We start from the raw sequence: 16,609 nt of genomic DNA, 5'->3' as shown, positions 1-16,609 counted from the left end.
AATAGTATAAATCCTGGTGGTCAGAATCTACTAAAGGTCAAGTCCCCAAGTAGGAAATGGGGAATTGTTACAAGGTGTGCTTGCATTCTTTTTTTTTTTTTTTGGCGTTTTTATTTTTTTTATTATTTATTTATTTTTATTGAGGTATTATATGTGTACATATCTTTCCATTACCCTCCCCCACCCCACACCCATTCATGCCCTCACCCCCCAGAGTTTTGCATCCATTGTTTATGCTTATATGGATGCATACAAGTCCTTCGTTTGATTTCATAACTCCCCCACCTCTCCCTAACTTTTCCCCTGTAATTTGAAAGTCTGTTTGATGCTTTACTGTCTCTGTATCTATCCTTTTGTTCATCACTTTATAATGTTCTTTACTATCCATAAATGAGTGAGATCATGTGGTATTTTTCTTTCATTGACTGGCTTATTTCACTTAGCATTATGTTCTCCAATTCCATCCAGGTTGCTGCAAATGATGAGAATTCCTTCTTTTTTATGGCAGCATAGTATTCCATTGTGTAGATGTACCACAGTTTTCTGATCCAGTCATCTGCTGATGGGCACCTAGGCTGTTTCCAAATCTTAGCTATTGTAAATTGTGCTGCTATGAACATAGTGGTGCATATATCCTTTCTGATTGGTGTTTCTAGTTTCTTCGGATATATTCCCAGGAGTGGGATTACTGGGTCAAATGGGAGTTCCATTTTCAGTTTTTTGAGGAAACTCCATACTGTTCTCCACAGTGGCTGCACCAGTCTGCATTCCCACCAGCAGTGCACGAGGGTTCCTTTTTCTCCGCATCCTCGCCAACACTTGTCGTTTGTTGATTTGTTGATGATAGCCATTCTGACAGGTGTGAGATGGTACCTCATTGTTGTTTTGATTTGCATCTCTCGGATAATAAGTGACTTTGAACATGTTTTCATGTGTCTCTTGGCCTTCCTTCTGTCTTCTTTTGAAAAGATTCTATTTAGGTCTGTTGCCCATTTTTTTATTGGATCATTTATCTTCCTTTTATTAAGTTGCATAAGCTGCCTGTAGATGTTGGAGATTAAACCTTTATCAGTGATAGCATTTGCAAATATGTTCTCCCATGCAGTGGGCTTTCTTGTTGTTTTGTTGATTGTTTCTTTTACTGTAAAAAAGCTTTTTATTTTGATGTAGTCCCATTTGTTAATTTTCTCTTTAGCTTCCATTGCCCTAGGGGCAGTGTCAGTGAAGAAGTTCTTTTGGCATATGTCTGAGATTTTGTTGCCTGTGGATTCCTCTAGTATTTTTATGGTTTCCCGTCTTATGTTTAAGTCCTGTATCCATTTTGAGTTTATTTTTGTGTATGGTGTAAGTTGGTGATCTAGTTTCATTTTTTTGCATGTATCTGTCCAATTTTCCCAACACCATTTATTGAAGAGACTGTCTTGACTCCATTGTATGTTCATGCCTCCTTTGTCAAATATTAATTGGGCATAGTGGTTTGGGTCGATATCTGGGGTCTCTATTCTGTTCCATTGATCAATATGTCTGTTCTTGTGCCAGTACCAGGCTGTTTTGAGAACAGTGGCTTTGTAATACAGCTTGAAATCTGGTATTGAGATCCCACCTACTTTATTCTTCTTTCTCAGGATTGCTGTGGCTATTCGGGGTCTTTTTTTATTCCAGATGAATTTTTGGAGAGTTCTTTCTAGGTCTGTGAAATATGCTGTTGGTATTTTGATGGGGAGTGCATTGAATCTGTAGATTGCTTTGGGTAGTATGGACATTTTAATGATGTTGATTCTACCAATCCATGAACATGGTATGTTCTTCCATCTGTTTACATCTTCCTCTATCTCTTTTTTCAGTGTCCTGTAGTTTTCTGCATATAGGTCTTTTACCTCCTTAGTTAAGTTTATTCCTAGGTATCTTAATTTTTTTGGTGCGATGGTAAATGGGATTGCTTCTTTAGTCTCTCTTTCTGTAAGTTCATTATTGGTGTATAGAAAAGCCATAGATTTCTTGGCGTTAATTGTGTATCCCGCTACATTGCCGAATTCATTTATTAAGTCTATTAGTTGTTTTATGGAATCTTTTGGGTTTTTTATGTACAATATCATGTCATCTGCAAATAAGGACAGCTTCACTTCTTCTTTTCCAATTTGGATGCCTCTTATTTCTTCTTCTTGCCTAATTGCGATAGCTAATACTTCCAGTACTATGTCAAACAGGAGTGGTGAGAGTGGGCATCCCTGTCTTGTTCCTGTTCTTAGGGGAAATGGATTTAGTTTTTGCCCATTGAGTATGATGTTTGCTGTGGGTTTATCATATATAGCTTTTATTATGTTGAGGTATGATCCTTCTATTCCCACCTTGTTGAGAGTTTTTATCAAGAAAGGGTGTTGGATTTTGTCAAATGCTTTTTCTGCATCTATTGATATGACTATGTGATTTTTATCTCTCAGTTTGTTTATGTGATGTATCACATTTATTGATTTGCGGATATTGTACCATCCTTGCATTCCTGGGATAAATCCTACTTGGTCATGGTGTATGATCTTTCTGATGTACTGCTGGAGCCGATTTGCTAGAATTTTGTTGAGGATTTTGGCATCTATGTTCATGAGAGATATTGGCAGTTAGGCATCGATCGGGCTGGCAGGGGAGTGGTTAGGGGGTGATCAGGCTGGCAGGCAGAGCAGTTAGGAGCAATCAGGAAGGCAGGCAGGCGAGTAGTTGGGAACCAGCAGTCCTAGATTGTGAAAGGGATGTCTGACTGCCTGTTTAGGCCCCATGGATTGGGCCTAAACAGGCAGTCAGACATCCCCCAAGGGGTCCCAGATTGGAGAAGGTGCAGGTTGGGCTGAGAGACACCCCTCCCCCCCACCCTGTGCACGAATTTCATGCACCGGGCCTCTAGTTCTGTAATAAGAGGTTTGAACATTTTTCTGTTCCTTGCTAAAGTGGTACCAATTTATATTCCAATGACAATGTATGAATGTTTATTTTCTCATATCTCCCAACATTTGAATGTTATCTTTTAAAAAGAATTGTAAATGTATAGGTTGTTTTATTTTTATTTCTTCAATTATAAAAGACACTTAGCTTTTTTGTCTGTTCAGGAATACTAATGTTTTCTATAAATGTTCACACCTTTAATTCATTTTTTAAAAAGTGACTTTTTAAAAAGCAATTTCCGCTTGATTTATGAGAGCTCTTGATATAATGATATCAGTTTGTCTGCCATTTTTTTTCCAGTCAGCCAGTTATTTCTCAATGATGTTTTAGTTTTCAAAATATTTTTATTCATTTCTATAGTCTTCTTTCTCACTTTTTTGGGGGGTAAATTCTTAACTTTTCATTTGTGTCTTAGAGATATTTTGTAAATATATTTCTATCCACATGGTCTTGTAGTTTATTTTATACCATCAATCCTTTTTTTTTTTATTCTATGATTCTTTTGAGTTTATTTTTATGTATTTATCAATGTACTTTCATTTGATCAAAACACTAACATATACTGGAGGGCAAAGTAGACCAAACATGCATGTTATGTGACCAGCTTTCTTTTCTGTCTCTTTTCTATTTTAAAACAGTTTTCCTTGTGGCCTGTTGCAGTGTAGTTTATTCATTGAAGGAAAACCAAATATTTGAACTTCAACAAATATAACCGAAGTTGATTCTGTCAGAGAGAGCAGACAGTTGCCTTGGGCAGCAAAAGCATTCCACGCAGCAAATTCTGTAGGAGTCGTTTTTAGTGTGAGAAGCTAACGGCAATAAGATACAAGATATTTCCCATTTTATCTAAAGTGAATTGAACCAGAATTCAATTATCTCTTAGAAGTATCATGTTTGGCACCCACATTCTTGTTTATATTCCTTTGGGGGCCGGAGGGTAAAGCTATATAAGTTACTGATGGGCATTTTAGAAAACAATTTTTTTGTAACTACCCATTTCCTACAATGAAGGACAAATATTCAAAATATTTTACTTTTATTGTATAGAGATACGTGTGTTTATGTGCATGGAGATAAGTGTGTGTTAGAGAAAACTTGCAAAATAAAATGGATAAGGAAAATTAAATTTTTATCTTTAATAAGGAAAATTAAATTTTAATCTAGTTATTCAACTCTATAGATTAGAAGACTCTAGCCAAAAACCTGTAAACAATTGGAAATATGAAATTTTAATTTTTCTTTTTCCTAGACTTGAGCAACAGGAGAAACTAATGGGATCTTAAAAGCATAATACATGCTTCAAATCTCTTTGACTCTTGAACCTACGTAAGGCCTCTTTCAAAATCCACTCTGCCCTGGTCCTGCCCCAAGACGCTCAGGACTTTTCTGGGTGTAAGGATGTAACCAACCGTGTTCACACCTAAGGGCATTGATTCTGTCCTACCAGGTACCGTGGTCTCCCACTGGGTGTCACCAGACTCCACTCAGTGGAGCAGCTTCCCATCAGGTACATTTTTGCTTCATAAAATGTTATCAACTAAGGTCCTCCTGACACCAAGGCAGAGGATTGTCTGGGGCAAAGTAGGAAAGAACGTCCCTTTTCCTTTCATGTTGCAATTGACTAGAGTGCCTCCCCCACCCCCAGTAATATTGCTTAGAAGAAGGGGGCGGGGGGAGAGAAAAAATATGAACAATAAAATGGTAATAAATACATATCTTTCAACAATTGAATCTAAAAATCAAAATAAAAGAACAAGGAATCTAATGAACAAAATAAACCGATGAATAAAATAGAACCAGAGGCATGAAAATATGGGACTGACTGACCAATCTCAGAAGGAAGGGGCTGTGTGTGTGTGTGTGTGTGTATGTGTGAGGGGTGTGAAGGGGTGTGGAAAGAGATTAACCAAATAACTTATATGCACCCTATGGACGATAGGGTGGTGAAGGCCTGGGTTGGGGTGGGAACCAGTTGGAGGAGCAATAGAGGTAAAAAAAAAAGGGGGGGACATCTGTAACACTCTCAACAATAAAGATTTAAAAAAAAAAAAGACCTTCAATTGTCCAATAGTGCCTTTACTGAAACAGCTCTTTCAATCTCTTTGTTTCTCTTTCATGTACCTCAGTCTCTCATATTTTTTCTAATGCTAGCAGGGTCAGCATATATTCTAGCCCATATTCTTCTAGGCCATATTCTTCTAGGACTCAGGTACAAGGCCAATAAAGAGAGCCGGAAACAAGTGTAGTGACAGAATGGCCCCTGTGCTCAGATTCAGTCTCTCAATGACTAAGGCTTTCTTACCAGGTCAAGCAGAACCTCAGGAAGCCTGATTCCTTTGTCCTTCAGAGTAACTTTACAACTGTGTTTTCTAGGCCAAACACATGAAAACATTCTTTAGAGACAACGCATCATGATTTTGTCAGACGTAATGAGGATCATTCTTAAAAACCCAGTGAGACCTTTGCTACACAATATTTTCATAACAGTACTCCCTCTGATCACCTCTCTAAGTGCTATCACTTTAAAAGCAAATGACTCCCAATATCACTGGCATGCATTCGTCTGTTGCTTTATGAGTGTGTTTCTGTCCTTTGTATGGGTGCAGTGAGAATTCCTAAGCAGCGCATGAGCTTCTTATGAGCAAAAAATGTCAGAGTGGTAGTTAAAGGGCAATATATATCCCTGTGCAAATCTCAATATGTTCATATCTGCTTTGTCAAAGTAATAGCTCTGTGTTTATGTCTTTAAGCTGCTAAAAAAGGGCATTTTTAAAAGGATGTGTGTGTATGTGGTTAGAGCTTTTCTGGTATTTATTTTCCCACTAACTACAAAGTTTCTGCACATGAAGCTTCTCTCCTAGACGTTTATGACAATAAGTGGGATATTGGTAATATGCAGAATAAAATATGCAGTTATGGCAAGATGAGCATGGCCTTACACAGGATACAAGTATGAGGTGTATGTGTCGAGCTGTCTGAGTGGCTTTCAACCACACACATTAGACCCAGTTAATGTAATTGATGCCAAGTACAGTTGTTACTGATGGCACAATATTTTTAAAGGAAGCTACCTATGTAGCTTTTAAAAATAAGCTGCATGAAAGCTCACCTCTGTTTTATCCCTGCTAATTGTATCTTAGAATTCAGGCTCTCTCGTTCACTTTATTGAGTGATCACTTTCATCTGATCCAACATTCTTCAGAATCTCAGCTTTCAACAGATGCTGAACATATGTGGGTTATTCCAGCATTAGAACTACAAGGATTTTAAGAGTTTCTATCCCAATGCTCAAATGTTGTCTGTCCAGATACCTCATGTAACCTCTGCACCATAATGGATTGCACCCACTGATACTCACATAAAATCTGAGACTGGAAAAAAACATATGATACCGATAGCCACCATTTATTGAGTACTTAGTACATGCTATTTAGTTCTCGTAATACATCTTACCCCCCTTTTATAGATAGGGACACCAGAAAACACTAGGCTCAGAAAGAACATACCTCTTGCCTAAGCAGTTGTCCAACAGCAACTGATGACTCAGAAGCCAAATTCTACCTAACAGTTGTACACACTGTACCCAAACCACACTGCCTTGCGAAAATGCAACCACATCTGCAACTACACTGTAAGTGAAATGAGCGATCAAGTGAAACAGCAACCAAATAGGTACAATAATTTTAGAGAATTAATGTCTACATGATTATATCTAATAGCTAATGCTTATTGACATGTATTTAGGGACATAGTATTATTCATAGCATTTAACGTATAGTTTCCTCATTTCATTTTTATGACCATCTTATGGGTAAGCATAATCTCAATTTACAGATGACAAAATATCATCTATAGAATTAGAGAATTTAAATAACTTTCTCAAGGTCACATTTTACTGATAAGGAAATTGGACAAAAATCTATTTCAGATCTCCATGCCTTTGTTTACATTTTACAGATTAGAAACATCTACACTAATAAAAGAGAAAGATGCAAATTGACTGTACCTTCACGATGCCCACCAGCCAATCAGGAGTGAGTATGCACATTAACTCAACAAAGATGGCGGGTTAATTTGCATATGCAGGTGCCAAGCGGCCGGGGGCGGGGCATAACCATGGCTACAACGCAGGCATTCTGCATTGCCCCAGCAGCTCCGGGCCTCTGGACAGTGTGGGAAGGCAGAAAGGCGGTTCTGGGCCAGAGCTAAGGCGGTGCTGGCAGCCAGTGGAAGGAAGGCCCATTCTTGCACAAATCTTCATGCATTGGGCCTCTAGTAGTAAATATTTTCCTTTTCTCCCCCCAAGCTTCTCTTTTCTCTATAATAGAGCTACTAAATAAGGCCACTTTATTGTAGTATATTATATTCCATAATTTTCATTAAATCATAAGATAGATCTATTCTCCAAATTAAAGGAAATGTAGTTATTTTTCTGCTCTCTAAAATGTGTGTGTGTGTGTGTGTGTGTGTGTGTGTGTGTGTGTGTGTATTCACTGTGATTTATGGTGTGACCATATTATGCTACTTCTCATGTGCATGAATGTTAAAGAAGGCCTGACCTGGACAAGGAAAAGTGAGAATATAATAAGTGCATTGCTCTCAAGGTACACTCTATAGGACCAAGTGGTTTTTTAGATAAGACAACAAAGAGAGAAGAGTTAGAAATGTTGTTGAGACTTTGAATCTTGGGAAATGACGGATGGGCAAATGGGGTTAGTACTGTCTCAAGAATTGGGGAAGCTAGTGGTTCTCATTGGGAGTGAAAATGTAAGCAACTTTAAATGGCTTGAACTCAAAATACAGTGGGCCATCAGGGGAAGCTATCTAGCGGATATTCACAACTGGGCACCTGAACTATATACAATTTTAGCAGTCACCTTAGCTAAAACACCTGTGACAGGCATTGCTCTATGCTTTAATTCCAGTAATCCATTTAATCCTCAAAACTACTCTCTGAGGTATCCAGTGGGTTGAATAGTGACCCCCTAATATTCATGTCCACTTGGAACCTTAGAATGTGACCTTGTGTTACAAAGAAACAGGGTCTTTGAAGATGTAATTAATATGAGGTCATCGGTATTCAGTATCCTCCATCCAATGATGGGTGTCCTCACAGGAATAGGAGAGGACACACAGCGACGCAGTGGGCGGGCCATGTGAAGATGGAGGCAATGTTACACCTGCCAAGGTGCACTGGGGCCACCGGAGCTGGGAGAGGCATGAAGGGCTTTTCCCCAGAGCTTTGGAGGAGAGCATGGCCCTACAGGTGACTTGATTTCAGACTTTGGGGCTTCCAAACTGGGAGAAAGTAAATTTCTCATTTTAAGCCATCAAGTTTGTGGTAATTCAGTCAGGGGGTCCTAGGAAGCTGATACAAAGTGTACTTTTATAGCATCGTTTTATAAGTGAAGAAAGTGAAGCACAGATGCGGTATTCCATGTTCTCTCTCAAGGTCAGACAGTCAAGAGAGCTAGACTTCAAACCCAGATTTTCTGGCTTCAGCTGTTTGCACTTAGCCACTATTATACTGTCTCTATTATTTTTTTTTATTACCTGATAATAAAGAGGGAGCTAGACTGTGTACATAGAACTAGAGACAGCAAGACATTCCCTGGAGGCAAACTGTCGCTCAAATACATAAACAGTAGGCTCAAACCACTTTTCCCTATCTAGTTATTTGATTAGAAAACCATTGTTTACTATGTTATAAAACCCTAATAAACTAAAATTACTGTGATAATCTATAACAACATGATAATCTATAACAACATCTACAACGCACTATCTAAATCCTTCTCATCAGAATATATTGTTTACCTTGAAACCCAATTTAATGGGTTTCTGGGACCTACAATTTTGCAGGGTCAACTACATTTTTTATTTTGTCTCCGTATCATATGACCGGAATGTAGACTGTGTAACTATGGTGAAGTCAAATCATAGTAATTTCTTTCAATAAAAACTATATGTTTTATATGACTGAACATGTGTTACACTTTCAGAATTTTGAGAAGGAAGTTATTTCTCTTTGATACTCTTTGGCTCATTTGGTTGGTGTGAGCAGAAACCCAGATTCCTCAAGAATAGTGTTAACTACAACCAATATCCAACTGCCACAGGCCAGGCATTACACATGCACTGCTTTATTTAACCTTCACAACCCTGAGGATTTTATGCCCAAGTTATACATGTGAACGAGGAAGAACAGAGAGGATAAACAACTTGAAGAAGGAGGTTTTGCAGATTTTTGTCAGAGGTGGAATTCGAGGCCGTTTCTCTGACCCCTGTCCGCTTTTTCAGCGACCCTGGCTGTACCAAATGAAGACGGTCACTAACGCCATGCAGGGTTTTCACTGGTCAGTGTGAAAAAACAACAACATTCACTTCTTTATATCTTTCGTTTGCTTCCCCTCCCCTCCCCCTGTAGGTGGAGTAAAGGTAATCTGGTGCCCTTATGAATAATGCCCTGCCTTATGGAGATGATAGAATCATGAAACTTACTTTGGTTGAAGCTGTTCAGAAAAATTCCCTGCTCACTCTCCTAGCGCCTGCTTTTTATTGTAAAAAATAAGACAATACAGGCATACATAACAGTAAAACGATGGACCACAAAGAGTAAGGTGGCTCACAACTTAAGAAACATTAAAATAGAAGCCTCTCTGTTGCTTATGTCTTTAGCTTCTCCTCACTGCATACCTAAAATGACACATTTTTCTCCTAATGGGCCCTAGTTCCTAAACATTATTTCTACTTACACTCTTTTAAGTTTGTGAACCAGCAGAGGGAGCTATGTGGTCACAAGCAATCTGCTTGTTTTAAAATGATGTAATAAGCACTGAATGTGCAGCTCTTCTTTCTGGTTTCACTGCCAACGAAGAAAATACAGCACCCTCACCTCCTCCTGCATATAGTGTTTATTTAAAGGATCAGAACGCTCCTGAGGGGTCTGCTGGCCAATTGCCCGGGGTGGAACGGAACGTGTTTACACAGAGCACAGTGGAGTGGCTCCAGGGGATCTGGTCTGGTCTATTGACTAATTACATAATTCAGTGAAAAAATATGTTTATCTCAGCGGTTGGAGCAGATTAAAATGCCTGTCTGGAAAACAAGGGATGCTGATATATGTAAAAAATTAGGATGAGTAAGATTGATACAAAGGAGTACGTACAGATCAACATTGTCCAATAGGCTAAGAACCTTTGACAAACAAATCTCTCTTCCATATTTCTTCATGTTAAGATTTACAGGTGTGTTATTGAAAATCCAACTGAATAACTTAATAGTAGGAAAAAATGTAACATTGAAGAAAATAGCCTAAGCAAGAGACCGCAAATATACATAATTGGAAAAGATCAATAGAAAAATATTTTGGAGAAAAATTATTATACAAGTACTAATTAATGTATTGTTTAGAGGAGAAATTCTGTGAAGGAGGAATGGTAGGGTTAGGAGACTTGGGAGAACTCTGATCAACTTTGTTAATCATCAGGGCTTAACTATGCAAGGGGAACAGCATAGGTAATCTCAGATCCAATACTTCTTTCCTCCATTCCTCTGACCTAATTTTTACATATATTATTAATTCTGTAACATCAAAGGTAGGCTCAGGTCCCTTTTGCTTGTGATTTAAAGAAACATGAACAGATGGAAGGAGAGGACTCTTCCTCCTCTTGATCTGTTCTTCCAGAAGTTCAAAATCCTTAAACTTTTCAAAGAACTAACTCAAAATATCCAGAATAATACCCACAGTGATAGGATAAAGCTTTTGTGGCAAACACCAAAATAATAAATAGTGTAATTAAAACCTAAAAATGAAATAACACTCATTATATATAAAAGTACATTTTTTAAAAATATTTTTTTATTGACTTCAGAGAGGAAGGGAGAGGGAGAGAGAGATGGAAATATCAATGATGAGAAGGAATCATTGATTGGCTGCCTCCTGCACACCCCACACTAGGGACTGAGCCCGCAACCTGTGCATGAGCCCTGACTGGGAATTGAACCATGGCCTCCTGGTTCATCGGTCGATGCTCAACCACTGAGCCATGCTAGCTGAGCATAAAATACATTTTTAATCACTTTTCAAAACTTTTTTTTTTGCCATACAAAAATCTATATTGAGACCTATGTTAATACAACATAAGCATGATTAGCCAGTGGTAATTTTCAATACATGAAATATATTTACTTTTCACTGAACTACTACTGTAAGTTAAGAGGCAAAACTAATAATATAAAGACCATCAAATAAATGCATCAAATCTGAACTAGGATGCTTAGACTTCATAATTTCAAATAAATGGACATAGAATCTTACATGAGGTCAACAGTCAACAAGATTTTAAAATTAAGTGAAATATTTTTGTAAGTAACATAATATGGGGGAATGATTTATTATTCTAATTATTCATTGATTTCAATGTGGTTATCTATGATAATGAATCACTGTGACATTGGCAATTTGGCTCAAGATTCACCACTCCAAAAGAAAAGAAAAACAGCCTCTATTATTTCAAGGTGATTCTTTCAACTTTCCAGATGAAATGTTTTGGGAAGAATGGAAGAAATCTTGGAAGTTAGTCTTTAACTTTTTGTTTCTGCGAAATATTTTAACTAAAATGTATCTTGCATTTAGGAGGTAACATGTTGACCTAGGCAAAATTGCTAAGTAGGTCAAGTTTGTTTGCATAGCCTTCCTAATGTCCTGGAATGACTAGAACACCCGATTATGAGTTACTGAGCTCAAGACCTCTGTTTATTTCCTGTCGTTTCTCACCCTTACTGAGTGGCCATTGTAGGTCATAAGAGCGTGCACCAAGGCTTCAGAAAAAGAAAGAACTAGAGGCCATGAGCACTTGTATTTCCATGTAATGTACAGTACATACCACGCTAAGTAGAAACTCTAAAAAAAGTGGGATTGTACATCTTTTATTGTATATTCTCACTTTCTTGCCTTTTAAAATACATATTATAATAAAAATAGTGCTGTACAACATTTTTCCTGCGTGAGTCGGGTCATTGTTTTGATTATCTCTTGTGTAAACAGTGATGTAGTACACATTCGTAGTGTTTCTGCTTCTTCCCCCAGCCAGCTTTCACATCTCTTGCAGTCATTTTACTTGTTACTTACACTGCTTATTCCTTTTTGTCATTTGCCTCTGGACTGCCAGGGTCTAGGAGAACCAAGAAGCTTTTAAGAATTAAATATTTATTAATAGACTGAGCTATGGCCTCCGATTCAGAGGAGGCAAGATGACGCCATTGCCAGCTCTCTAACCCTTTATCCACTTTGGTTCTGCTGTATCTAGAGCTTCACGTGTCTTTTGGTTGTTACAGTGATGGACACGTGAAAACCTAGTCCTAAGGCAGCTTGTTGGAGGTCAATAAGTTGATTTTCAGTTTCATTTTGAGAATAATATTTTAGCAAGTTGTTCAAGTGTGAAGTGAACACAATTTCTTTTTTTTTTTTTTTTTAAAGTAGCTTCAGCATAGCTATGAGGGATAAGAAAAGCATGGATGGCTTCCCTTGGTAATAATAACAAAAAAAGGGGGGGGGCGCGTTATGTAGAATACAGACCATAAATGCAATGCTTAGCATTTAATTTTTATCTTGGGAGCCATAAGGATTTCTTGAAATGAATCTTTGGGCACTTCTTACTTTTTATGAAAAAATTAAATTTGTAAACCTTCCTCAAATTTGACCTAGGGTGTTTTAGAACTTGATAGTTCATTGTGTAAAATAACAACAGCTCAGAGCTCTGCCCAGAGTTTGAGTTTAATAAATGTTTGTGTATCTATTGACAGCAGTGCTGACACCTTTATTATCCCATAATAAACACTCCACAGAAAGAGGGCAGCCTGTTCTGGAAACAGAAATGTGGGGTATTTTGTCATGAGGACCTACTGAGACAGCAATTAATGAAACTGTTCTTAAAATGTCCTGTAAATCAGACTTTATTTTGAGTTTCAGACAAGAAGATAAGGTTTTAAAAGGGAAAATATTTAGAAAAGTTTTATAGACCAACACAAGTTTGCAAAGAATGTAATCCTATCTTAAATTTGTCTCACTGAAAACCAATTTCTCAATTTATCTTGACATTTATATATTATAACACATTTCTAATTGGATTTCCTTTCATTTATTTTGGAAGATAATATGATGAATATTTCAACTTCTCCTAAGTCATAAATATTACTTAGAAAGTCCAAATGTATTAAAGGGGAAAAAAATGAGGTTGGCACTAGCAGTTATTCTTTTATAAATAAGAGCATTGGAAACAGGCAGATGAAATGAGGCAAATAAAAACCATGGTAGAATTATCTTTAAAAACTAACTCTGTGAATCAACTTGTTTGTCCCTTTCTCCATACCCCATATTTATGAATCATTCAAGAGAACACTGCAGCATATAAAGTCATCTTAAAGATTGCCCAAAAGTGCTCTGGATAAAATCCCCGAATACTAAGCACACGACACACAGGCCCGTGGACAAGTCCCCAGCATCTGTTCAGTGCTCTCTCTCTACAGGCTCCCCTCCCCAACCTCCCCAGCCTCACCATGTTCCAGATTCCCGAGCCCTTTCACAGTCTGCACCTCTGCATCTGCTCAACTCTTCCCTTGTAATTCACCCCTCAGCCTTCTCTGAAAATCTTACTCATCCTACTGACAGGTTCTTATTTCTTCTGTGATGTCTTCACTATCTGTGACAAGAAGAGCTAGTGATTTCCATCTCTGCATTCAAATATCCTTGTCCACGTTAATTGTATAGAACCTACTTTTTTACACAACTTTCTTTTCCATTTGACTACAGTTTTCCTATGGACAAAGACTGCATTTTATCTCATCTTAAACTAAAAGAGCCTAATACATGACCTGGCAGATAGTAAGCATTTTACAAATATTTGTAGACTGAGTGAGTGGGTGAGAAATTATATATATATTTTCAATATGGCTAAAATTAAGCCATTAAATCTACATTTTTAAATCAGAAAGATAATTCACTCATTGATTCAGAATTTACTAAAAGACTTCTGCAACACAAATGGAAAATAAGAATACTCCTGGAAGACAAATAAGACATTGGCCTGTCTTCTAGGAGTTCAGTTTATCTAGAGGGGATTACAGATGCACAATCAGGGGTGGGGGAAGCAGAGTTTTCCACCCCAAAATATGACTTTTGGGAATATTGATTATTTTAAGCAAGTTATTTTCAAGACATGAAAGACTCAGGAAAAACCCTTGAAATTCCCCCTAACTGCCTAAGAGAAGTTAGAGGACCTGCTCCAGGAAGGGAGATATCATCAGAGTTAACGACGGTTTAATAGGAACCCATTTGACCAAGGTCCTTTCTGTGTCCCATTGTTAAGATGGCCCAGGAGGGAGAAACCAAGATGGTGGCAAAGGTAAACTCCTAAACTGCCGCCTCGCACAACAATTTCAAAACTGCAACTAAAAGACAAAACTTCTATCACCCAGAACCACAGGAAAGCTGGCTGAGTGGAAGTTCTACAACTAGAAGGAAAGAGAAAAGAGCACAAGTGCTGAAAAGCTGAGGTACGGAGGCACGCGAATCGGGCTGGTGGCAGGCGACTGGGCGCGCGGCTTTTTTTCAACCTGAAGGGAAACAAGCTCCCGATCACTCTGAAATCCAGTTTCTGGGGAGACGCGGGGGACCCAGACGCCTACTGGGAGAAGCTGGACTGTCGGCCATCAGGTCAGAAAGTGAGGGTGACTTTCTTGCAGAGTTGCGCCCAGCAATCATTGTTTACTGTGCTGGAGCGTGGGACGCGGGGACTTGGAAACGCAGAACGACAGAGAAGGCAGACTAGCAGCCATTGCTGTTTGCCACGCCCTAGCCTAGTGACGCCCTGAGACCCCACCCCGCACAATCTACAAACCCACCCAAGCTCTGCGCAGCAGCTTTTGCATATAAATGGCCTGCCCTGTTGAAGCTTAACCAAATAAACTGCAGCTCCAGTCAGACAGCTCCAAAACCTCCAAATCCCAAGCAAAGAGGAGAAAACTGTAGTTCTTGCTGTTGCTCCTGCTGGGTGGTCTCAGACAGTAGCTGACCTGCACCCCATTGGAGATCCAGAAACTAGTGTATCTAGTGGTCTGTGTGAGACGACACTAGATTTCAACTACTCTCATAAGGGACACATTCAAGAGGCAGACTCAGTGAGCACCAAAGCCCCACTGGAACAAGTCCTGCCCCATAAAAGTGTCTCCAGCACAGCAATTCTTCCATTATAGGCACAGCAGGTCCTCACAGCCAATTGGCCTGGAGGTCAATTCCTCCCAGTGACACCAACAACAATCAAGACTTAACTACAACAAGACTGTACACACAGTCCACAAAGGGGTGCACCAAGAGTGTCCACCCCAGGTAACTGGGAGGCTGACCCATTGAACCATATAGGACACCTAAGCACACAAAGCCACCCTACCAACTCAGGGAAGCAGCAAAAATGAGGAGACAAGGAAACAGATCACAAACAAAAGAAATGGAGGAGAGCAAATGACTGGATATAGCGTTCAAAACCACGGTTATAAGGTTTTTCAAGAATTTTCTAGAAAAGGCCAATAAATTTAATGAGACCCTCAAGGATATGAAAAAGGACCAACTAGAAATTAAACATACACTGACTGATATAAAAAATATTATACAGAGACCCAACAGCAGACTAGAGGAATGCAAGAATCAAGTCAAAGATTTGGAATACAAAGAGGCAAAGGACACTCCTCCAAAGAAGCAAGAGAATTCAGAAGAGAAGAATTCAGAAGAGAATTCAGAAGAGAAGCAAGAGAAGAGAATTCAGAAAGTTGAAGATAGTGTAAGGAGCCTCTGGGACAACTTCAAGCATACCAACATCAGAATTATTGGGGTGCCAGAAGAAGAGAGAGAGCAAGATACTGAAAACCTATTTGAAGAAATAATGACCGAAAACTTCCCTCACCTGGTGAAAGAAATAGATTTACAAGTCCAGGAAGCGCACAGAACCCCAAACAAAAGGAATCCAAAGAGGACCACACCAAGACACATCATAATTAAAATGCCAAGGGCAAAAGACAAAGAGAGAATCTTACAAGCAGCAAGAGAAAAACAGTTAGTTACCTACAAGGGAGCACCCATACGATTATCAGCTGATTTCTCAACAGAAACTATGCAAGCCAGACGGGAATGGCAAGAAATATTCAAAGTGATGAATAGCAAGAACCTACAACCAAGATTACTCTACCCAGCAAAGTTATCATTCAGAATTGAAGGGCAGATAAAGAGCTTCACAGATAAGAAAAAGCTAAAGGAGTTCATCACCGCCAATCCAGTATTATATGAAATGCTGAAAGGTATTCTTTAAGAAGAGGAAGAAGAAGAAAAAAGTAAAGATAAAAATTATGAACAACAAATACATCAACAAGTGAATCTAAAAGTCAAGTGAATTAAAAATCTGAGGAACAGAATAAACTGGTGAATATAATAGAATCAGAGGCATAGAATGGGAGTGGATTGATAATTCTCAGAGGGAAAGGGGTGTCTGTGTGGGGGGTATAGGAAGAGACTGGACAAAAACTGTACACCTATGGATGAGGACAGTGCGGGGGAAGGTAAGGGCAGAGGGTGGGGTGGGAACTGGGTGGAGGGGAGCTATGGGGGTGGGGGGAGGAGAAACAA

General features: G+C 38.8%; 1 protein-coding gene across 2 annotated transcripts in view; it reads right to left on the bottom strand.

Moving 5' to 3' along the window:
• The window catches only part of PPP1R1C (protein phosphatase 1 regulatory inhibitor subunit 1C), a 113,079-nt gene that overhangs the window by 19,725 nt on the left and 76,745 nt on the right, over window positions 1–16,609 (bottom strand). The window lies entirely within an intron of this gene.

Source organism: Eptesicus fuscus, chromosome 11, assembly GCF_027574615.1.
Source record: "Eptesicus fuscus isolate TK198812 chromosome 11, DD_ASM_mEF_20220401, whole genome shotgun sequence".
Lineage (NCBI taxonomy): Eukaryota > Metazoa > Chordata > Mammalia > Chiroptera > Vespertilionidae > Eptesicus > Eptesicus fuscus.
Note: the sequence above shows the minus strand (reverse complement) of the source record. Positions and strands in the feature narration are given on the sequence as shown.